Below are 24,942 nucleotides of genomic sequence, written 5' to 3' on the forward strand. Positions count from 1 at the left end.
ATGGAATATTTAGCCATCAACAAGCCTTATTTTGGTCCATTTACAGAGAACTGATACTGCTGTAAGAGCACTAAAGGCAATGTGGAAGAGTTTAAATTAAAATTGTTTTTCTGAAGCCACAAAAACTCCTCCCTGGTGTACAGTAGTTTTTATGAGCCTTTGAAAATAGGCACCAGGACTGTTAACAGACTGATGACATAAGAAACATGCTGTGTAATACATTTTTTTATGTTAAAGCAATCATATTATTAATTTTAATAATGAAACATAATACACTGCTAATTGACAGCACATTAGTTTTTACAGGAAATGGAAGTGATGATAACAAATCAAGCATATTCTGTTGTATGGTAACTTCAGCTAAGGACATAACAGGGAAGTCTATAAAAAAAAGGCTTTCATTTACAGTAAAAGTGTCAATACATCTTCTGCAAAGCTTGTGAAGTGTAAAATATCTTTTTAGGTCATCTGCTTTTGTCATATTTTAGGAAGAAATACTGTTAATCCTGAAGTTCTTTGAATAATTTCATAGTTGTCATAAATAAACATTCTCTCAGTTTTAAACAGGGAACAGTTTTAAACTGTTTAAACAGTTTAAAACTGTTTTAAACAGTAATGTCTATGTAATGTTGACCACATGTCCTAAAGGGTGATTTGCAGTAAGTCAGACTGGTATTTCATATGGGCAAAACCTTTTTGAATTGGGTTTTATGGCAGCAAGTCTCTTGAAGCAGCATAAAGTCTTGTAAAATTGATTGGTTTGAATTAACTGCCTCTCAAGTACCAACTTACCTTTCATATTTACAACCAAATAGAATAAATGCATATGTGGAAAAACATAACAAAGATTATCAATTTCAGATTGTAGATGCCATTATAGCTACATAAACCAGTCTTGCAGGTCTTGCAAGGTAATCTTTTTAAAATGAAGTCTGTGATTTTCATGCTTTCCCTTTATTCAGGATTGAAAAGAGTGAGAGCACTGGGAAATGAAGGCTCCCCAGTTCTGCAACAGCTTGTTCTTTTTTCAAGTTATCAAAATTTATATGTGTCCTTTCACATTACAGAGTCTCTTCAACTTAACCCTTTGCTGATTTTATGCCCTATGATTCCTTTAATTGAACTGTACAGCACTAATGACTGTAGAATCTGAACATCTTTTGCAGTTGAATACATTAAGCCTGTTCTCCTGCACAAAGTGGGGAAATGCCATGATAGCCATTTAAAACCCAAAGACATTCATCAGAGATGGAAAGAAAGGCTAAAGAAGGACTTCTAGCACAGCTTTGCCATGGAGAGGTGAGTTGTGTAATTCAGTCCTTACACTGCACTCCTCCCAGCCCCTAGCTCAGGGATAGCAATGGACAGAACCTGCAGCATCACCTCTGCACCCACCACTGCAGATGTGTGCAAAAATCTAATGTAAGGGAGGCAGAACATATAGAACTGCAGGTATAAACCTATAACATATAATGCAGTAGATATATAGTTAATCAAACCCATCTAAATCTGAAAAAGTACTTGCTGGTTAATCTCTCCTTTCACCTTCTTAGGGACATGTATCTCTCCTTCCTGTTACTTTACCATATAATCTTTCTTCACAAACAGCTTCATTTCTCCTCTGTCTCTTACACTGAAGTAGTGTGCTATTTTGTTTCCATTAAAAAACCTTATATTTCAGCTTTATTATACTGAATGGAGTAAAGCTTTGATAAAGTTAGTCTGCAAGGGTAGCTGAGGTGTTTGCACACTAAGGTCACAAGAATTACTTGGGAGGTGTTTTTTTTGTCCCATATTTTTCTGCCTACTGAAAATACAGAAGCAATTTAGTGGCCAAGGTAAAAAATAAGATGCTTATGTTGGTATGACATAGCAGCTAAAGTGGAATATTCAGGGTTGCAGCTTCTGATTTAAACATTTCATATCTATCTAAGACCCAGTTCACCAGTCTGATTTTTTTTTTTTTTAATCTAGCCCTAGGAGACATTATAATATACACCTTGCAAGAAATTTAGTGTAGTTATTGATGGGCATAAACTGCTAATTTTCCTTGACATAATCCTGTTGCTCAACATCAAAGGCAGCAAATAAATTAAAAAGCTGGGGAAAAAAAATAAAAATATGAATGAGGATGTCACTGCATCAATCTTGTTTGCAGCCAACTGAGTTCCACACAGACAGGAAAACTTATTTTAGGATTTGGCTTATGCAATCCATATATTCATCTGGATCCCACATAAGAACTTGCAGTTTGCTGCTTCATCTGATTTCGAGTTTTTGGAAACGATTATATTTTCTTGACCCTTCCTGTCAGATCTTAATTGTATGGTTGTTAGAGGGATAAATGTTAATTAGGAATGCTGTCTGCTATCCTCATTTCCCTCTTTCCCTCATCCTGTTCTGCTTAATCAAATTTTAACTCTAGTTTAATTATTGCTTTATTGTTTGGCACTGTTTCACTCATAAAAAAAAAAAAAAGCAAAACAAAACAACCCAAACTCACACCTCTCCTAAATAAATCAGACTTAACCTTCTCTTAGTAAAGCAATACTATCAAATAAAAAATGTACTAACTTTGAAAAGCGAATTTGGTTTCAGCTATTGTGTCCATTTCATTTGCTAGGTTTTTTAGCAGTACAGTCACAGTTTCCTAATTTACATCCTTTTTTTTTTTCCTTTGGCAGAACTTTGTATCTCACCTTCCCACACTCAATACACCAAGTATATCTCAACCATCTGTATGTGCCAGCAGGTGCAGTCAGTTGTAGGACCACCAGGTGTGAATGGACTGCCTTATAAAACTTTCATGCCATTGCAGCCATAGAGTCCTTGCAAACTCAGACATTAACAGGCCTTCAGAGTGTCTTGTAAATCATTTTGCTGCACGTTTTGATGAAGTAAAACCCAACAGTACAATTATAGAGAGTGGCACGAGCTCTAATTTCAAGAATAAGGCCCTATAATTTGCTGTGAAAAGAAAAAGACTGAGCAAATCTACGTCTCGGTTGGGAAGACTGAGTTTTCACATGACTAGGCAAGTAAGAGCTGACAGGAAGCAAGGCACAGTTTTCTAACACAAAATCCCAGTGGTAACTAATAAGGTGAGCCTTCCCAAGCAAGTGAAGTGGATGAGTGAAGCAAATGAGTTGTATTTGAAGTCTGAATTCATGCGCTTGGCTCGGTTCTAAAATTAATCTCTTACACTGTAGCCTGTTTAGCAAATCCTTTTTTGCTACTTAACAGCTGCTACCTGTCAGATGACAGCTAAGACCCAGTAGCCTGCAGTAAAAGTGTCCTCTCCAGCCAAATCCCCTGGCTCTGCTGAGGCAGAGAGCACAACCTGAACTACTCTTTATTGTTGTTAGTTTGCTTTTTAGTACCTGAGACTTCTGTCTAATGAAGACATTTTTCTTCGCTCCACTGTAGGCTTTTACTGTCAGGGGGATGACAAAAGCTTCCTTAAGTATGTAAATAATCTTTATGAGGAAGGCAACACACAGTTGCAGTGATATGTGTCTATCCCCACAGACTTGTATCTCGGATTAACACCTGATTTCATGGTTTAAGCTGAAAAAACATACAGATGTAGTTAGGATTTCCAAACTTAATTCCCTAAAGCACCAAAATATTTTTAGAACTTGTTCTCTATGGGAGAGGCTGGCTGTGTGCTGACTTGTTGAATTAAGGGGAAAACCTGACATTTCAGTAACTGTTTCAGAGCATCAGTCCGACATCCCAACCCCAAAACTGTGTTCTCACCATCCAGAAGAAAATGTCTTGAATGTTTCCATGCTTTCATGGTCTTGTGAGTTCCTCCTTGCAGATGCAAACAACTTGCAACATAAATCTGGCATTGGTCAGTATAACTTGGTGTATATTTTAAGCATAATTTTACTGGGTAAGTTTTTGTACGAGAAAGAAACAGAATGAATGCATAGATGTATGAGACCTTGAAATAATAGTCAAACAAATTGATCAGGACTACCCTGATAGTTAGTATGTCCTTTAGTCAGCATTTTAAGCATTAGTGGATACTTACTCCCATGAAAATATCAATAATCTTGTATTTCCATTGTAGTGTTAAAATTTATTTTAGCTGCCCAGAGTTCAGTGTTTTTGTTGTGAAGCTAGCTTTTACCACAATCTCACACATCTGCTTGCCAGCCTTTGGGTAGCGTGAGCTAGCTTTCTGTGTCTTGTCAAAGAGCCCCTAATTAACCTTCCCTCATTGTAGGCTGACATGATGCATGGCACCTGGTAACTGCTGAAAAGATAAGATGAGTTGCTTGTTCTGTGGTAAAACACTGACTGATGGCAACTAGGCCTGCCTGGGGGTTGTTATTTCAGTTTAGGCTGGTGCCAGGGGCTCCTGACCATGAATAAACATCTCTTCTGAAGAGTTGATCCTGGTGGCACTGCTCTCTTTCATCACCAAGCAGGCTGCCCAAGACAAATGTACTGATACAGTCAAATCCTACAAATATTTGTGCTTTAGTCTTTCTATATGCTACTGTGTCTGAGATAGTGAGAGATAATAAGGAGCAAGTTTTTAAAGGAAGAAGAAAATTGCAGTCAGAAGTATTTTTAAAAAAAGATATATGCACTGAGCAGGAATAATAAATATTTAGTGACCTGTTTATGGAATTTTCACCTAGAAAACTGAGAATATATTGTTTGATATAGGTTTGAAATTAGCTGATCCTTTTTATTTCTGATCTTATCAGTATTCCAATCCTATAATAGCTTTAAACAATTCCAGTATCATGCATTTCCATGATACAAACTCAAATTTAAACACCTATCTTGTGCATATGTTCTCCTGCATTTTTCTACAGGGTTTTTTTTCTTCCTTTTTCCTTGGCATCTTGTGTTCAGCTTTGCAATTCACCATTTTTCCATCCCTTTAATTACAAACCCTGGCTTTTCTTTCCTTTTCAAATTAAACCAGTGTTCCAGTTTTCTACTGCAATTTTCCTCTGTTGCTTTTCTCCTTCCATGAACAGCTGTTTAGTACCCCAGTTAGAAGTTCCCAGTACCACAGTAAATAAAACATTTAAGGACTGCACAGAAATAATGTGCTGTTATCTAAATTCTTATATGGTCCTGAGATATTTAATAGCAAAGCAGTGTTGAAACACTGAAAAAAAGCTACTCTCATAAAAAACTGGAAAAAAAATTCAGCAGAAATTTTTTCTTGACTTTTCTTGCACTCTGAAACTTTAACGATAATATTTCCATATGCAGGTACATTTTCATATGTATGCGAATATGTGTTTTAGCAAGCATTAATGAAGATGAAACTTCAAATCTCAGTGTCAAATGATAAATGAAAAAGAGTGGTTATGATTTGTAGTTGTAAGACTGGAAGCAGATGGACAGCCATGTGGTATGTTGCACATTGTTCATTGCAACACACTCTCTACCAGCATTTGTTTTCGCAACAGCACATATGACACATTAATAATATTTGGAATATTTCACAAGATATGAAAACAAAGGTATTGACTAGGAGGAAAAATCTGTCCTTCACAGGTACTCATGGAGACCTTGTCTTCAGGGATTGTATCAAAACTGTGGCTTCAAATCTTGGAGATAAAAATGAAGAGCAGCTAGTTCTATACATTTTCCCAGCACTATTTCCTTCTTTGACTAACTGAATCAACTATCTTAGTCATATGAAATATATTCCTTTGTTTTGCCCTACACTCTCTAACTGTATCAAAATAGGTCCAGATATTACAGAATAAATGGCTGCTGCTTACCCAGGAGTAGAAAGCAGAAGCAGGAAATCAGAAATCAACAAACTGACAAAATGAACTGAGCTGGGATCTGGGGTAAGGATTTGTCACTTGTAAATTGTCAGGTTTTCTACTAAAGCAAAACAGAGGAAAAGAAAAGGGTTCTCTGGGATACAGCGAAAATGCACCACACACTCAAATTGCTGTTATCTACAGGTTGCTATACCTAAAGTTTTCAACTTGAAATGTTTTATACATTGAAAAATCAATAGCCTTGTGAAAGGATAAAACCTACCCGAAAGCATAGCTCAGATAAAGTGAGGTCTTTATCTGTTACCTCCAACTGATTTTGTGATTCTGGTGTGCACTGGAAAGACAAGGTAGCATAGAAAATTATCACAAGGGACTCTTGCCTGAGAGTCTTGCTAGATGAGATATGAATGACATCTCCCCTCCTGTAATGGTTTAGACATGCACTGGGAAGAACTGGATTTAAGTTCCTAACCCCAGTGGGTGGGTCCTGATAACATATTTTGGGCTGAAGATCAGAAGACAGCATGACCTCAGGAAACCACTGCTAATGGACTTTAAAAAGGGTGCAAGTAAACCAGACTGGGAACAGGTGTCCAGAAGGATTATAGGTGAGTGTTGTTGACCATTTAACTCAAAAAAATAATAATATAAGCAGCAGTAGTTCCTCAGTGGGGACATGTCCACAGAGGTCCCATGCTGCAGTAGGCTGAGGACAGCTGTCCTGAGGTGGGATGGTCACACACACAGTGAGACACTGTGTGGCACCCAGGGAAACTGCCTCACTCCTGTGCCCAAGGGTGAGAGGACACACAAGGAGAGGCCTGGTGTGTGTCCTGTGTGTGGCAGGACAGATCTCTGGACTGCTGCACACATTCCCCTCAGAAAGTGAGCTGTAAGCTTTACGTCGCTGTGATAACTGCTTCTGCTCTCCCAATTACTCCCACACCATTCCCACTCCTCTAAGGACAAGCCTAAATAATAACATCTCTACTGATTTATTTTTTGACCCCCCATAATCTTTTACCTGGAGAGTAAGGAGGATTAAGGAAAGAGAATACAGATGTAGTTTTAAATATTATCATGCTTACAGAGAGCTCAGTGCTGGAAATGAGACCACCAGTCTCTCTTAACCTAGCATTCAGTGTCATATCCTACTTATTTCCACACAGAAGGAGAGAGGACTCAGGGATCAGTGAAGCTTCTGCAATATCTGTTCAATAGAACTAAAAAAAAATCTGTCTTACATCTTTAGTGAAAGAGGTTGCTTTGAAATTTTCAGCTCTCAGGCTTAATCTGGTTTAGTTCTTCATGCTTCCTGAAGCTCCAGAGATGTGCTGTGCTGTTTGAGACCTCATAGAAATGCACTGTAGTGAAAGAAAACACCCCAGCTAAAGTGATCTGAATTTTGGAATATACAATGCAAAAAGAAATTTAGTTTCTTAAAAGAGCTTTTTGTTGTGTATGGGAAAAACACAGAAAGATTCTCCCTTCTAATTTAATTACTAGTAAACAATTGTGAAATTTCTTCAAATTTACCTTGTTCACTTTTTTTTTTTTTTTTTTTTTGTATTCATCAGCTCCATGCAAACAGCAAATGTCTATATTACATTTTACATTATTTGTTGCATTATCAAATTGTGATAATAGGCTCCCTGGGATACAAGCTTTGTCACTTTATGTCATTTTGCATTTTGGGAAGTAGATGGTCGGCCTGTCAGATTATCACTTCCTCTGAATTGCTGGTGATGTCTCTTTGAAGAGAGAATTTGCTATTTACAGGCGATACCTTCACTGTATGTGATAATGGCATAACAAAATGAAATTTTTTTTTTTTTTCTCTTTGGTACTGCAGGAGCAAGAATATATGGTCCAAATAAAAATTGTCTGAATAAGAACTTTGTTATTTGAAACCCTTTTTCTTGGTTTCAGTGATCAAACTGAAATGTGGTTGTTAGTTCATATACAATTTTTCCACATCTAGTTTCATTTAACAAGTAAAGCAGACTTGTTTATTTTATTTGTAAATTGTTTCAGAAGAAATCTCCCACTGTCATCTACAGGTCATAGGAAGTAGTCAAATGAATGCAATATGATACTGAAACTTAAAATGCAATTAGCATCAACACTTTGATCTTTCTACATTACACTGTAACATTAATATATTGAATCTAAATCTAAATTAAATGCCAATGTAACTTCAAATTTAATCAGTATAGGGCTTCATCTGATTTCATTGATAGTTTCTAGATGTATAAGTAGCAATAGCATTTTGCTGCTCTTCCTTATTAACATAAACAAATTAAATTCATCTTTCAGAAAACAGTCCTATCACTGAGATCACAAGGAAAAGCCAAAAAAATTGTAATGTAATCATACTGACTTCCAAGACAAAAAAGTTATTGTTTGAACTGTAAATATTAAAAATGTACTTATAATGCCTTGCATATATAATATGATGCAATCATATTTTGAATATAATGTTGCTTTTATACTTGCTTTAGGTGGTTGTTGCCTGAGGAAAAAATTTGATGAGTGAATATATATTTGATTTACATAAATATTTTGTTAGCTTAGGTAAATGCTTCCTATGTTTTTGGGTTTTTTTTAATTGCAACACAATTTAGTTTTGTCATCATCTTCCAAGTCAACTGCCAATAGGAGGTAATCGAAAGTATATTGCACAATGTAGCCAATTTAAACATTTAATCAAGGTATAAAGAGGGAAGGTTTCGAAATACGTGTTTTAAAATTCTCATTATTCTTCTCCATTTTCCATTCTGTGTGTCTGACAGGATCTTGCATGTTGTTTGCTACTTGTAGTGTTTATTATAGTTCCCCCAATTGTTAGGAACAGTTTTTTGTGGTTTTTTGCAACTCTTCATAATACAAGAAAATTGGATTTTTTCTGCCTGTCCTTTCTGAATTTGACCAGTTTCAGGATGAATATTTGCATGAATGAACTTTGATTATAATGGCTCCATATGTCATTTATTAGAAAAACCCAACTAACCAAACAGAAGCAAAAAAGCCCCAAACCCCAGGATGTTGGAGCAGGATTGATAGAAATGAACAATACTTCTCTCTGTATGTCAATCTTAAAAATGTAATAGGACAAATTACCTTTAAAAAACAAGGAGAAAAGTTGTTGGGATTATTGGGAAAGGTCTAAGCAATATGTTTATATGAATTTAATTTCAATTTCTCAGTAATTTTTACTGTAAAGAGGAAGACCCTGGGTAGTTTTGCTTGCTAGGATTTAACTTTAACACACTAATCTGCTTTAATATTCAAGGCACTAAAGTCCAGTGAGACAATTCTGCTGTAATGAAAGAAATCTGCTTGTGAAAATTTCTGTTAGAGCTGGAGGAAGCAACTAAGACAGATTTTGGAGGTGATTGATCCACATGCTTTTAAAGTTTCTGTTACTAAAATGTTACAAACAGTATTTTGTTAGCAGAAACTCTAAATACACCTCAATGGTTATGTGAAGGTAACGCCTCAGATGTAAAGCAAAATAGAACATAAAACCCCTGAAGCCATTTTTAAGCATGAAGTCCTATTAAATGAATTAGAATCATTCATCTGTGTATAAAACCTATTGTTCTATCTATCACTAAGTCATTTTGTCTTAACTCAGGGGCAAACATCTGCCTGGAGAATTGCAGTGAACACAGAGCCTCTGATTTAACAACCCCAAAGTGACCAACTCTCAGATATGACTCTGGATTGAACAGATAAGGAGGTTGCTTGCACAATGAGAGCAGAGTTTGGACAAAAAAATGTTGTAAAGTACATGTTTACTGCTGTTCTCTGTGGATTTTTTAAAAGAAGAAGCCTTTCAGTTCTATTTCTGATCTTGTGGGCCAAAATTAAAAGAGCCCCCTTCCACAAGATCATCAACCTTCCACAGTAGTTGTGATTCTACATCAGTCCAGCATAAAACTGTGTTTCATCTCTAGGTCAGCAATCTGCCTTCTAGAAAGCAACAAGGCAGTAATTATGCAATATTTTTAAACTAATTCTGTCTTCAGCCCTTAGACCTAGAAATATGGCAGCCATTTATGCTCATATTTTTTACTTAATTTTTCCAGGTGCCAGTAACAGGACATATAATACCAAAAACAACAATCAGATATGCAGATATGCTGACCTCAGAGGACCACTCAGAAACCCCTTGCCATGAAGCTGTTCAATTCTTTTTGGGAGCGTTTGGCCTTCTAGATATCCTGAGGTAATAAATATACAGTGCATTTGACTCTTGCCATAGCCACACAATTTAAGATGCAATTGACCTCAATCTGAATCAGATTTCTAAAACAAATTCCTATTTCAGTCCACTGGTTATGGAGGATGGTAAAGGAAGCCTAGGAGAGACATGTAAATCCAAGTTTATTTTTGTAGGGTCCTGAGGGATCTCAGCTGACTCAAGGTGCTATTGAGGCTCTTGTCATCATATGATCATGGGCTGCAGTGCCAAGATGTTCATCTTCATGGTGGGCATAAAGAAACCCTTCCTGCACAATTGTGTCACCCCTTTCTCATTGTGGTTTCCACAGCAGCCTGCAACTCTTCAGAATCCCACATATTAATTAGGGAAAAAAATCCAGACAATAAACCAAACAAAATGAAAAGTCCCTCACTTAAAATTTCTTCCCTTTCTTTGAGAGCTTCTGCCATAATTATTTCACTTGAAACCCTCAGTACTGCATACAGATTTAGAACATATATATGTCCTAAGTGGTTCTCAGTGGAGAACAGAAATGCACAGAATTACGTTAGTAATTTATGCAGTAAAATAAAACAGCCTGTTTTGGGTCCATTTCTTTTCTGGTAATTTGGAATATCTCTGCCATTTTCAAGTTCTGGTGTTCAAAGGTGCTTTCAGGGAAGCATTCACAGTGAATGAGAGACCTTGTTTCCAGAAGATAATAGTCAATTTTGAGACTACTGGTGTATAAACATAGTTTAGGCTAAGATTGATTTTTCCCCCCACCCATTACTTTGCATTGCTGACAGCGTTACATCCATCATTTCATTGCTAGTTATTCTTTATTGCAATTTTTAAATCTGACTGTCCTGAACATTTTGTATCATCTACAGACTCTACAGTTCACAGCAATTTTCAAACAAATTAAAGGTAATAGGAAGAATATTAATGAAAACAGCCTTTTCCTACAGGTGTTGAATAACAACAAATTCATTTGAAAAAAACCCAATCATTCTACTTGGTCATTGCGGTTTTATGAAGTTCCTGCAAGCCTTGCTGACACAGATGCTTTTTATGGTTTGTTTCTTCCCTGCTCTTTAAAAGAGGAGGTAATTTCTCTGTAGGTCAAAGTGTGCACACAAGAACCAATTCACCATGTAATTTAGATGTAGCCTTACATAAATCTCTTATTTCCATGTCTCTAGGATTCTTACAGGAATGCAGCTGCACTTGGGCTTGTAAGGAGTTATTTATGGCCCAGTGAGGCAATATAACCTCACTCTGTGCACACAGTTTAAAATTTGCTTTTATTTCTTAATGTGCACCATTCCATTAAGTTCTAATATTAAGTTCTTAATATTCTAAGATTCCCAAAGGATTTCCAAATCAATGTTGCTTTAGTATTGATTTCATTTGCTTTTGCATGTTTATACATATACAGGTGGAGAAGATACAACACAAGCAAGTTTCAAGAGCATATTAGAGGTCTTCCTTTTTTATTTATAAATTATAATGTTAATATTTGTGGATAGTGACATCTTTATTATATACCCTGCTAACATACATTTCTTCCTACTGCCACTAGTGAGGTGGCTTAATCCAAAATGAAGCAAGTGGATTTCCCTCAAAAGTAAGAGAATACATAAAAAAAAAAGTTCTGTATTCTGTGACAGGTAATACATGCTGTAAAGCAACATTTGCAATATGTTTAGAGTTAATATTAGAAAAATTGAATCACATAGGCACTCAATAAACATAAAAGATTAAAAGAAAGCAGAAAAAAATAATTTTAAAAGATAAATTTGTGCCCCTTGAGATTGGCTAGAGAGTGCAAAATTAAAATGAATTAAATCAACCTTGGGATAAATCCTGCTGCTAGTTAAACTCAGCTATAAAAATTCTTGTGTGCTCAGAGAATGATCTTAAGAAAAAGCCGACCATATTCTATGTTGTCAGAGGTACAGTTTGAGAAATCAAGAGAGAAAATTGAAAGATCTTTTGTTCACAGCTTTGGTGAAAATCCAACAGCAAAATTTTCCTCATGTGAACAATTTTGTAATACAATGTTTTTTGTGCATCAGTGAAATCTGGCTAAGAAAGGTAGATTTGTCATTGTCAGATATCTTTCGCTTCCCAATGGATCAAAGATTTCAGATAATTTTCATTCGGAGATTTACGAGATCCTGAAATGCCTTTGAAATCTAAATTAAGAGACTATATCAATCATCATGGGTCTTCATGCTTGTTTTAATTCATGGTGATCATCAAATTGCTAATAATGACACACACAGAAGGAAAAAATCTTCTAAAAAACTGTACCATCTGTATTTGAATGCACTTCCACCATATGGAAATCACAAAATACGTATCTTAAGAAGGAAATTGGACAACATTTATTAAGAAAAAATTTTTTAAAATCATCAAGTGCAGAGAACTTGTACCTAGGTTCAGCAACATATTTTTAAAAGCTGGGTTGTTTTTGTACAAATTGAGATACATTTAATTTAAAAAATAACTTCCGCATTTCCTTTTTCTGGCCAAAAAACCCATTTTAGACCATTCTGAGACACTTCATCTTTAGTCTGATCATCTCAAAAAACTATGGCATTTTTTTTGAGCAGTCAGCGATGCAAAGTATATCCCTTTCTTTCTGAGGTTAGTTCTTGAAATCCTAAAATTATTCCCCTTCCTAGATAAATCACATATATTCTAATTAATCAACTTTTGTTTAATCTAATACATGAGTCAATCTCTATTCGGTCCCTTTATTAAGTAAGGAAAAAGACAAGAAACAATTTCACTGCTGGAGTTTAATGATACATTTGTTCTTCCTATTGTCTTAAAACTGTCTTGATGTAAGATTCAGACTCATGGGTTTTTCACATTCACCCAGAAAAGCCAATCCTCTCTTAAACTGCTTCCAAATTATCTTTCATCTACTACCAGTCAGACCACTCCCTTCATAAGCCTCTCATCCTCTCTTTCTTTTTTCTTCTCAGCTTTCCTGCTTTCTTCAGCTACTTCTTTTGAAGACTTCTTTGGTGACCCTAACATCTTTATGACCTTTCATAACATATAATTTTTAATTGCCTTTTGAAAACTGATGTGTTCACTCCAGAGTCTGCGTATTGCCTGGGAGGTCTATGCCCTTACAGAATCCTGAAGGAGACAACCCATTATTCAGAATACCAATTTAACACCCTACTTTTTCATGAGGCAATTTACTTAAGGGCCTCTACATTCAGCTATTCTGAAAGTTTAGAAAAAATATGAAAAATTTTGTTGTTCCCTAAAATAAAATTTCTTTCTCAGTATTTGTATTTCAAACACAAATATCATTTACATAATTTAAGCCACTGCTTAACAGAATACAGCACGTTTAAGGTGTTACCTAAAAATGCCTATCCCTTCTGGCTGTTACTTTTAACCTTCTCTATTACCCCTCTGTCAAATACACTTTCTGACACACAGATGATAGTAGACAGTAATGTTACTCCCTGCTCATTGCCTCAAAAATCCATGTTCATGTGGAGCAGTAAATTTTTGTCAAACAATACTGATGAATGCTGCACTGTTTCTTCATATTGTGTCCATAATCAAGAGCCAATATATGCTTGGACTGGAAAGTATGTTGCTTTCTGTTCCCTTCTCTTCTCTGAAAGCTTTTAGAGGATTGAAAATTCTCTTCAAATAAAGAAAAAAAGCTTCAGGGATGCTTTAATCTGTTTCCACAGATAATAGTTGACATGAAATTGCTGTGCCAGACGGTATCACAGGAATAAATTTAGAAGCTGTAAAGCAATATCCCAAGGAATCCAAAACTGCACATTATTAGCATATAAATTACACAAATGAAGTAAACATGCTATTTCTGTGTCTAAGAAAACCTTCTGCTCTTAATACTGTCACATTTAAAATTAAATTGAACAAAAAGATCATCTTAAAGATCAATACTGTTATTCATACCTTATGTAATTGAAAACACAGGAAACTTAAGCACTGAAAAATGAAATATTTTTAAGTGCTTTCATATAGTAATGGACTGGGCTTTCTGGGTGCATGCAATATGCAGTGTTCTTAAATTATTTGTGTATGTCAAACTGCAGCAATAATATATTTATTTAGGAAAAAACCCCTTCCTTTCAAAGGGTGGATGAGACACTTAAAAATGGGTTCAGTTCATAAGTCCGTGAAGAAAATGACACCTCCTCAATACACCCTTCACAGAATGATGGTTGGAACATCTGTTCCTCTGCAAATTTTCTTTAGAGATGATAAAGAAAATGTTTCATCAAGAGAGAAAGTTCTAAAACCAAAGGATCCTGGGAAGGCCAAAACTATCTTTTTTACACACCTAAAGGAGAATTCAAAGGGGAACTGAATCTTAAATTAGATGCAAAAATAGCTGGTACTTGATTAAAGTTATTCGATTTAAGGTCAATTTATTCAACTCTCACTGAGTACAACTGAGTATGTGATAATTTATGAAGAGGTTAGGGAATGGATTAGGTATTATATATCATTCTTTCCATCTGTCTATACTCTACACATATAGTCTCACGTGTCTAGGTCTGACTCTTTCCCTTGGTAGATCTGACAGAAAAGAATCTACTTTTATAAACAATATTAGTAAGATAAACTCTACTCTGCTGCCTCCAGAGTTTTCTTAGAATTGCATAGCAAAGTATTTCCCAGTGTCACAAAATACTTTCTGCATTCTGAGCCCTCAAGTGAGCACATCAAATCAATAATTGCTAAAGCATATGCTTAATTAGGCTAAAAAGCATGTGCATTTTGAAAATCCTGCATGAATTCTTTAAAAAATTGTTTAGTGATTTTTTAGAGCATTGCCTCCCTCCTGTCTCTTCCCTACTCTGTTTTCTGAGGCACAAAAAATTTTCATTATAAAATTAACCCATGCATCTGAGTCTAAATATAGTCATTATTTTGATCATAGCCATATTTTTTTCTCTGCCACAAAGATAGAGTCAGCTATTTTTTCTCAATGTTTTTATAGTACCTGATACAACAGTAGATGAAAAGTTCTGAGTTCTGGCCTTCAAATCCATCGCAGTAGGTTATAAAATAAATAAAGAGAGCATGTAAGGATTACCTACTTTCTATATATTCCAAAAGAAAAAGAGGTAGTCAAATGAAATCAACGGATTCTGAACACCAAAAGGAAGTGGATCCTCTAGCAAAATGGAGTCTTTCATGGGCTGTTTATGATCTGGGTTCAGAATTTTCCAAATGTTTCCAGACACAGGCCCAGTGCTAGCTGCTGGGGGATATGGGGTGGAATAGGCCACTCACTGCTGATCAGCTTGAATCAATCTTCAGGCTGGTGTTCAATCCAACTGTTCTATAACTATCTATCTGTCCAACAGTTTTCTATCTAACTGTTCATTTATGGTTTGTAGCAGAACTGACAGTTTCTAGCTCGTGATCGTTCTACCATGTTGAATCAAATGTCTCTATGAAATTATTAAAGCAACAGATGACCCTGCTTTGCTCTCTCAGTCTGCCCTAGAGGTTGGATTTGCTGAACCATCGCTGTGTCTGGGCAGTCCTTCCCCTGATAGCTCCTCAAGTAATTGTATCATGTCTTGTCACCAAGCACACTTATGGTAAAGCAAACTGCTGGTTCTCCCAATTGCTCTGAAATCCACTACCAATTAACTTTCCACTAGCAACAATTTAATAAAAGGCAATCAACTTGTAACTGGTAATTAAGCTCTGAGAGCAATGAGGAATATTCTGATTATATGTATTATAAATTTGTCATTGAGGCTTACACTTGAACTTCAAATATGTGTATTGATAAAAAAGAAGTTGAATGCTGAGACAGTTTCAGATAGAACTCCTTGAAACAATGACTCCCATTATTGACTTTTATATCTTTCTTTTGAATCTGCTTTGAAGTTGGCCCTGATTTTAGCAACATTTTGAGCCAGATGGCCTCCAGAGCCCTTTTCCAGGTTAAAAAATTCTGTTTTGTTTTTATAGAGTTTCTGGGCAAGAATGTCATGAATCACCATTGTGAGTAAAGCATCACAGAAGACATACGCTATCTTCCACTATTCGTGGCAGACTGGTGAGAGTGGAAATATCTCCAGCAAAAAACTATTAACAATAAGTGTAAACATTGTCAACAACCTGAATCTTGTCATTTTTTCAGGGCTTTACACAAATCCTTTTTTTCTTTTCCTTTGGAAAGCTTTCTTATCAGATGTGAAGTGGTTCTGACTGAGTGGTCTTGTGAATAGGCTTACTCACTTGATTCTTCATGTTAAACCATTTTCTAACATCTGACGGAAAAGTCTAGTTTGGTATTTTGTGCCTTGGGGGGAATCAAATTGTAACAGCTCTCAACAAAAGACAGAGTGTCTTTGAAGATGATATAACAATAAATTATAATCATAATTGATATTCCACTCTCCACTGACTAATAAAAGTGGAACATAAGGAATTTCACACAATGTGCTGCGACTCAAACCAGGAAATCTGTTTAACGAAGCAGCACACTAAGTAGAACTGGACAGAATGTTTTTTGTCTGAAAATGTCAATTCATCAAGTACTAGGTACTTTTAGAAACTTTTCACTTTTTGAAGAAACCTTATTTGGGAAAGACAAATCCCGTTTTCAGAAACCCCAATGCTAATATAAAATAAAGATATATATATATATCTATATATATATATCCATCTTTTTCTCGTATTCTCCTTCCTATATAAATTAAAATGTTCTTAAAATCCAATAAGCACTAGATACTAGTTTCAACATGCCTTCCTTTATGACTATAGGATGAATTAAAATGAAAACCTCTTTTATCAGCCAAGGAAAACAAATTGAATGCAGTAATTCATTTTAAATAATCCCCTCTCATAAAGACTACATGTAAAACTGTCAGATGTGACTGTCACAGAATCAATTTACCCATTCATGTAAAAACATTAGCTCCAAAAATTAATTCCTTTTTCCCTCGATAGGAAGAAAACCTAAATTTGATCTCCTAAATTTCATCTCCCTAAACCCAGTTGTCTCTAATCCTGAGACATATTAGGCTTGGCTTTGCACATGAGCACCACACACAATGCAGAAACAATGGCAATATGTTTGTACAATTAGGATTTTTTGCAATATCATTATAGGATTTGAGCAAAACACTGGAACATTTCTTGGTCAAACTTTTTGATTTAGCCAAAATGAGAAAAAGGCAGAAACCATATTAAAATCTTTGGGAGTGTCTAAAACCTTATATTTCTTTAATTTCACATATTTGTAGACTTTCTCCTTTATCTGAGGCATAATATCCTACTGCTGATTACTCATGGCATCTCCCTCATTGTCAGCATTTCTATGTAGAATAAACTAGGAAGATATCTTGTTGAAAAATGTGGAAGAAATCCTTAGTCTTTCCTGATTGATGAAAAGATTTTTTTGTTGCCTTTATGTCTTTCAAGTTTACCATGTATGTGCTGCAGCCAACCAGAAGCTCTGCCATTTTTATTTTAGATGGTCTCAGAGCAGAGTTGTCTGAGATGCTTACCCTATCAGCATATGTCTCCTTTTTACTTGTTGCATATAGGTAGAAGAGCTCTAAAGGTGAGGTTGATTTCAGATCCAGACATTGGTTGCTACATTGTCCCTGTAAGTAGGCAATCTCTGCGTTGATTCTGCATGTGCTTCTCTCACATGCCTTATTAATACTGACTGTTCTGTACAGAAGCACTGATTTTCAATGAAAAAGTCAGAAAATTCTAATTTCCTTTTGAAAATATTTTCTAACTTTATTCAATTGATATGTATAATTTTAAAGAATCATTGAATAAACTTACTACCATTTCCAAATAAAAGTGATGCTGTGCAGAACTACACCATGAAAACTAAGAATAGCACTGTTTCTTTAATAAATATACTTTAATCCTTCCAACTTTAAAAAGAAATATAAAAAAGACAACATTAATTAAACATCTCTTCTTGGAGAGTTTTAATTATTCTTTTTTGTTCTTGGACAATTTCAGTTCTTATTTTCTTCCCCATTGTGACAAGCAAAGTTCTCTTTCACACAGGAAGCTGAGCCAAGTGCTGTGCTTACTTTCACAAAAGAGGTAAATCAATGCAGAGCCCACTTTCTTTATAAGAATTATATATTGATTTGTACCCATTGAGGATCTAGATCAGTGAAAATAAGGGTTGATCACTGGCTGTCCTCAGAGCTCTCCATTCATGACCTCTCTTTCAAACTTGAGTATAGCTGATCTTCTCTGTGATTTAGTAATACAAAAGGTATAAGTTAACCAGGACATCCTGACATTTGTTCACAGCCTGAACATTACACCTAGTGCTGCAAATATTAGTAGTTAGGAAAAGATTCAAACCTTAAATCACTTCAAATCACTTTTTTTTTTATTTTTTCTTTTAGTAGAAGGGCCATGAGGTAACTTTAACAGAAGTAGTCATTCACCCAGCATGTAAAGATTATTAAAATCTCCATCTATTTTTGCTGCTGAGTTTTGCTTTTATATATGCTAAGTGATTGAAACAAACACACACATTCAAAGAGGTTTTTATATTTGTAAATATTGCTATGTGTGACTAACTATTTATTCAAGGAGAAAAAAAAAAAATCTCCATTTTTGTTCAAGATGGTAACATGTTAAAAATAAATTAAAGCTGACTCATTTTGGAATTTTTTCCCCCCTGGCCTTGGAAAATATATTATCCCTGTTAAATATTATTTATATCCTTTAACTAAATATGCCATATAAGCATAATTTTTTCCTCTTAAGTTCGTTTTAGTGGAAAATTCTGAAAATAACATCTATTTTACAATTCACACATTTCTTCAGAAGCATAAACTGGGGGGAAAAGCCTGTTCAAGCAGCTGGAAATTGCATGGAAATATGATGCCTCATGGTTAAAAGACAATACAATTTTCTTTCCCTTCTACAATGTGATACAATTGAAATTGAGTCTGTGGATGGTAACTTTCCTTACAAAACATAAGTACTTCTGTTGCTATTTTAATATCAAACATATTTCATTGTCTTGGTGATACAGCAGTGATCACCGCTGAAACTGGCAGTGTCCAAGATGTCAAAACTTGTTCAGAAAAATAATTTCCAACTTCATTTGGCTTCTGACCTTAATGTGAAAATAAAGCAGTTGTGTCTTTGGAGAGAGATGTTCAATACAAGAGTGGTGGGACGACCTTGCTTGGCTGCCAGACACCCACTGAACCTTTCTGTCACTCCCCTCCTCAGCAGGACAGGGGGAGAAAATAAGATGAAAATCCTCATGAGTTGAGATGAAGACTCACCAAATACTGCAATGGGCAAACCAGACTTGATTCAGGGAACTTAAATTAATTAAATTGTTATCGACTAGTAACTGCTGGGTCACAGACAAAAGGGACAGATGCTTTTCCATCTCCTACTTCAAAAGTCTCTGCCCAAATTTTCTGAAATATTTTTTTGTGTATATTTATTCCTCTGTTCCTTTCTTCATGGATAACCATGTAGTTATACTCTCTTTTTTTGTCACCAAGTCCAATGCTTTAGATTGCTTTAGATCCTAGTCATCTTTCAGAAAATAATTTATCCCAAATTAAAATTTTGTGACATGCAAAAAGACATGGCTCATGATTTCATTTCTTCTTTTTTACCTCAGCCCTCAGACATTCAGTAGATCAGAACACATCCCCTTTCCTTACCATGCAAAAACAGAAGTCTTGTTTGGAGTTTTTTCCTGGCTTCATTCTTCTTGAAAAAACAATTGTCTTCTATATTAATGGGTCACATGAATGAATCAGGCACAAATAAATTAGGAAATATATTAAATATTTTCAATCATGTACTAGAATTTCTTCCTATTTTTGTCATGCTTTGTTTTGCTTTACAACTCATACATCTGAAATCTTAATTTGATTTGATTCACTGTTTTCTTGGTTGTGTTTGTTTTGTGAGCTGATTATTGGCAGCATCCTCACAATCCAGGCCACAATTTATACATCTGTGTGTGCTGCATGATGGCTGCTGCCTAACTAGTGAAGGGTCCTCCTGAAAGCTCCCACTGAGTTTTATTCCTTCCTTCCTTCTCTTCCTGGTGTCCAGTTCCACACAACAATCTTTCTTCCTTTTTCCCAAAAGCTATTCTGGAGTAGAGCAGCTTTATTTTTTCTCCATGTATTTCCTCTTTCTTCTTTGAAATAGCATTTTATTTGGTTTGTGTAGATGAAGTGTTTTCTTTTCCAAGAAACTGGTGTTCTTTGAATTTTGAATGAGAATATTAATATCTACTTTTCAGGGTTTTAAACACAAAAACTGTGAGATTTAGTGTTCCATAATCCAGTCTGCTAAAAAAAAAAATTAAAAAAATCTTAATGTTTCATCATAGAATTTGGTTAAAATGAAGAAAGTTTCATTAAAATATATTTCCATATATTTAAAGCATAAAAAGACTTTTTTCCCACAAAGCAATTGTCTGGTTTTTAGTATATAATTCAAGTACCCTCGTGACTATGTGTAGAAATCTTATCGTGTGAATAAATCAATTATTTTACATCGGCAAAAAACAGTTCATAAGCAAGAGATCGACAGTAGCATATAAAATAAGATAAATTTAAGTCAATGCAAATACCAGAAAACAACAGGTCTTAAACCTAAAATAATTTGGAATACATAAATAAATTAAAGAGTGCCATAATGTATACTGTTAATGCTTTCTATAGATTAACTATTATATACACATGTCTATCAGGTCCTAAGTTGCTTTAAAGATGATCTTGGACAAGCAGGTTGTAATTAATAAATTGTGATAATTCAGGTTGTATTAGGACAAGGTTTCTTGAAATCACTAATCAAGAACATTAATTTGCAAAGTAGGTTTTTCAAAAGTATCATCAAATAAATGGAAAGCCTTGAAATCTGTGGAATATTAGTCTGACATAAATTTGATTAGAGAATTCAAGACAATAATTCCTTCAATATTAAAAAAATTACAGTATGTGTTGATTAAATTAAAGTATTTTTCATTACACTATTTTTCATTGTCTTCAGCTCCCCAATAAATTTAAGCAGATCAGGAAATTAATACATAATATAAACATCTTTAAAGATCATTTAATGAATCTGAGAAGCTGCAGCTATGCTAGCATATTGCTATATAACAGCTCCAGCTCCTCAGAAAAAACCTGAATTAGAGAACTGAGGAAATAAATGTGAGTAAAATTATTTTTGTGTATTCTTCTCAAGGAAACCACCTAAAAACCTAAAAAAGTTGGGGTTTTTGGCTGGTGTCTGGTGAGTGAAAAGAAGTTATTTTAAAAAGTTTGCTTAAGCTTGAATAACTTTAAATTAACCCTTTGATATTTTAGTCTGAATCTATGGGAAAGAAAAATATTACTGCAATTCAAAAAGCTGATGACAGGAAATAGTTGACTATTTGTTCTGAAAATTTGCACACTTACTGACAGGTATTGAATAGTAGCAAGCACTTCAAAATTATAAACCAAAATTTTCTGAAATAATCTCTATTATTTCTTAGAGAATTATAATATTTTGTTTTATGTTTTTAACAAATATATGGAATTGAATTTTTGAGGATGTCTTCTCCAAGGTGTCCATAGGAAAAAAATAGCTTAAAAAAAGAATTTATAAGTGCTAGGGTAATACCTACAGATTTTCAATTTATTGAATTTATATTGTATTTTATATTTTTTTAAATAAATTATCTTTGTGTGAGTAGGGAAATAATGAAACATTTACTGGAATCATGTTCTGGAATACGCTTTCTGAATCACTTGATATCTGAATTTTTGTTTCCTCATATGGTTTTTATTCTGTAATTCTGTTGTTTTGCTGAAAAGATGTAAAAAGTCGGGAAGATTTTTTAATTATTATTAGTAGTAGTATAAAATTTTTTGCTTTATTTTAGGGGGTTTTTGCTTCCTTCTGAAGTAGAAACTTCTTCTGAAAGAAACTATCAAATCAATGAAGACTGGTCACAAACAGAAAATATCTGTCTATATCTATCTGGGCAAAGGTCAAAGAAGAAAATGGGCCCTGTGTATGAGTAAAGATTGCCAGAGATCAAAGATTCCTCATAAAAGGATGAATCTTAAGCATCTGTGCACATCGATTTTCATACAATGCTTGGAATAGATCCTAAATTACTTGCAAGTTTAAATCTGATTTTTAACTCTGTGGATTTAAATCATATAGCCCACACTAAATGAGCTACTTGAAGTGATACATAAAAAAGGCAAAAAAGCAGTGAGGATATACAAAAGGATCTTTCCTGAAATATTCTAGTTTTATTTAAAATTATATTCATTTTATCAATGCCTAAAAATCGAGGTTGCTTTTCTATTTGAAGAACACACAAACTGTGGAAAGCTGCAAGGCTAACAGGGAGCAGGGTTATAATTAAATTAATATTATAAACAAAATAAATATTTGGGTAAAAATCATTCCGTTTAGAAAGAGCAAATAAAAATTTCTCTTAATGTGGGAGGAATAATCTACAGATAGAAGATAGAGAAGGATAAACATGTCCATTGTATACAGAAAAACCACCTATAAGGTGGACAAGAGTCAATAATAACCTTGAAAAAAAGGCAGGCACCACCCCAAGGCACAGCAGCAGTGCTGTCTGTAGGATATCTGCAGTCATTCTTCTTTGCTGCTTGAGCACTAAAGGCATCCAGAGCCCAGCTTTTGAGCAGGTAGCTCACAGCATTTGCTGCAACTGAAGAAAGTTCACAGGAAGTAGAAAAAGTGAAAGAATGAGCCTTGAGGAGGTGTTGAAATAATTCAGTTTGCTTATACTTGAGAAGCAAAATATCATGTGTGATCTTATGCTTAACAACAAATTTGAAAAATTTAATTTTCTGGTATAAATATAAAAAAAAAGAAGAGCAACAGACAAGGAAAACAATTAAAGCAATAGAGATTTACACTAAACTTCTGAAAGAGAGGGGTAAGTAGCTCTGGGACACACTGCTTTGGGGGAAAAAAAGTAAATTTTCAGGGACAGATTAGGCAAATGAGATTTGTCCTGTTATTCCTGGGTTTGTAATTGTGAATGGACCACTGGGCCTCCTGCTGCCTCTTCCAGGTTTGCACACTTTGACTGCTTCTCTATTTTTTGTAGGTGTCTCTGAAAAGAAATTTTATTCTGCTATGTCTACATCACACTAGGCTCTGATTAGAAAAGAATGAAACAGATTCATAGCTGGAATAAATGAAAACACTTTTCCAGAATCAACCAAAACTGAAATACTCTCTGATGAAACAGCGTCTCTCACAAACAGGACTGATGTAAAGGTAGATGTGCTGAGTATTTTAAGAGTTTTGATCTAACAAAAATCTAGTTAAGTAAGTCCTGTTCTACTGTTAAATTTTTCTATTTCTTGTCCAAAGTGATAGAAATTTTTATTCTTAAAAAAGAATACTTTTAATGTTATTACACTTGAAATATCTATAGATGATTACACTGCCTAAGCAGACAAACCTTGAATTCTTTCACCCTTTCCAGCAAAATTAAGGAAATGTAGTACATATTTACTGCTTTCTCTTCTGCCCATGTCTATTTATATTTGTGCATTATTTTGGGTTTAAGATTTAATCACTACCCAAAAGAAATTGAATTTAGGAATCTACAGATTCAGATGATCAGCAATGAAATGCATGTTCTCAAATCTAAGGAGGTTCACATGTAAGCAGAGGTTGTTATTAACCACTAAGCTGCCATTTTCAGTTAATCATCCAACAGATATCACATCTATAATGTTATATTAGTAGCATTATTATTATTATTATTATTATTATTATTATTATTATTATTATTGTTGTTGTTGTTGTTGTTGTTGTTGTTGTTGTTGTTGTTGTTGTTGTTATATTTTAATAACCATATATAATTAATATCTATTGTAATTCATTCTTAGGCTACAGGGAATCTTGCAGTACAATAGAAAACATTATGTGCTGAATTGTATTCACAAGCAAATTTTAAGGAAACAAAATGAGAGAAGATAATTTATTTTTACATCAGAAGTCTACAGTGTACAGCATGCCTAACTGTAGGATGACTACAAACTCCTTTTATAGCCCAGAGAGGGCTATAGAGGGAGAGATGGACACTTTCACAGTGTGACTTCAGGTAAATGAGTTTAATCACTCCTGAAGAATATATTTCTCTCCATGGTCTTCTAGAAGGATGCAGGGTAGTTGGAGACATTTTGATGCTCAGTTTTTAACAGTGTAAGGTAAGGTGAGATGAATCCATATCCTGGGAAACAGTTTCATCTGTGGGGGTGACTTTACAAAGAATTTAAAAAGAAAAACATGGACTTGGAAACAGAACTATTTTAGAATAGGTCAGTGCTTCCGTATAAAGCTGAAACAATCTAGTTGCATAATTCCATCTGTAATTATGACACATACATAGGAAAAAAATATTCTCTCCATCTGTCAATTAAAACATACTTTCTTGGTAATTTTGTGTGTACCACTTAGCAGCCATTTTAATAAAGGTTTTCATCCTCATCTAATCTGAAGAATGTTTTGGTTTAGTAGTTATTCTTCTTACTGATATAACATCAATGCAGTTTCTGTACTGACTCAAATTCACTGGAATTTAAAGACTGAAATCCTTAAAGTCATTTTGTCTAGAATAGGTCTGTGGATGACACTTTGTTCTTTTTAAGGACTGTAAATAACAGAGGTAGATAGAGAATAAAGCTGAAAATGTGTTTCAGAGAGGGTCTCATCCATTCTTCTCCCTGAGATCACCAATCTTTTTTGCATGACAATCTTAATAAAGTGCCTCCCAATGTTCCTGTTAAACAGTTATTTTTATGACTCAGCTATTTGCTTAAAAGATTAAATGGGAGTTTAAGCAGTTTTGAAATGCAGCTGTGGAATTTTAAATAATTATGAAAACTTTCTTATTAATAAGAA

General features: G+C 34.6%; 1 long non-coding RNA gene across 2 annotated transcripts; it reads left to right on the top strand.

Moving 5' to 3' along the window:
- Positions 1–1,163: 1,163 nt before the first annotated feature.
- Positions 1,164–20,358, top strand: LOC147653469 (uncharacterized). Of its 2 annotated transcripts, none has more exons than XR_015286211.1 (3): positions 1,164–1,299; positions 9,863–10,002; positions 15,985–16,093. It is a non-coding gene; the product is annotated as an uncharacterized LOC147653469 (long non-coding RNA). The 2 variants fall into 2 exon arrangements; XR_015286212.1 differs by lacking the exon at positions 1,164–1,299 and adding an exon at positions 17,568–20,358 and having other exon boundaries at positions 8,905–10,002; positions 15,985–16,072.
- The last annotated feature ends 4,584 nt before the right edge of the window (positions 20,359–24,942 follow it).

The sequence above is a fragment of the Cyanistes caeruleus genome, chromosome 4 (genome assembly GCF_971803275.1).
Source record: "Cyanistes caeruleus chromosome 4, bCyaCae1.hap1.1, whole genome shotgun sequence".
Classification (NCBI taxonomy): domain Eukaryota; kingdom Metazoa; phylum Chordata; class Aves; order Passeriformes; family Paridae; genus Cyanistes; species Cyanistes caeruleus.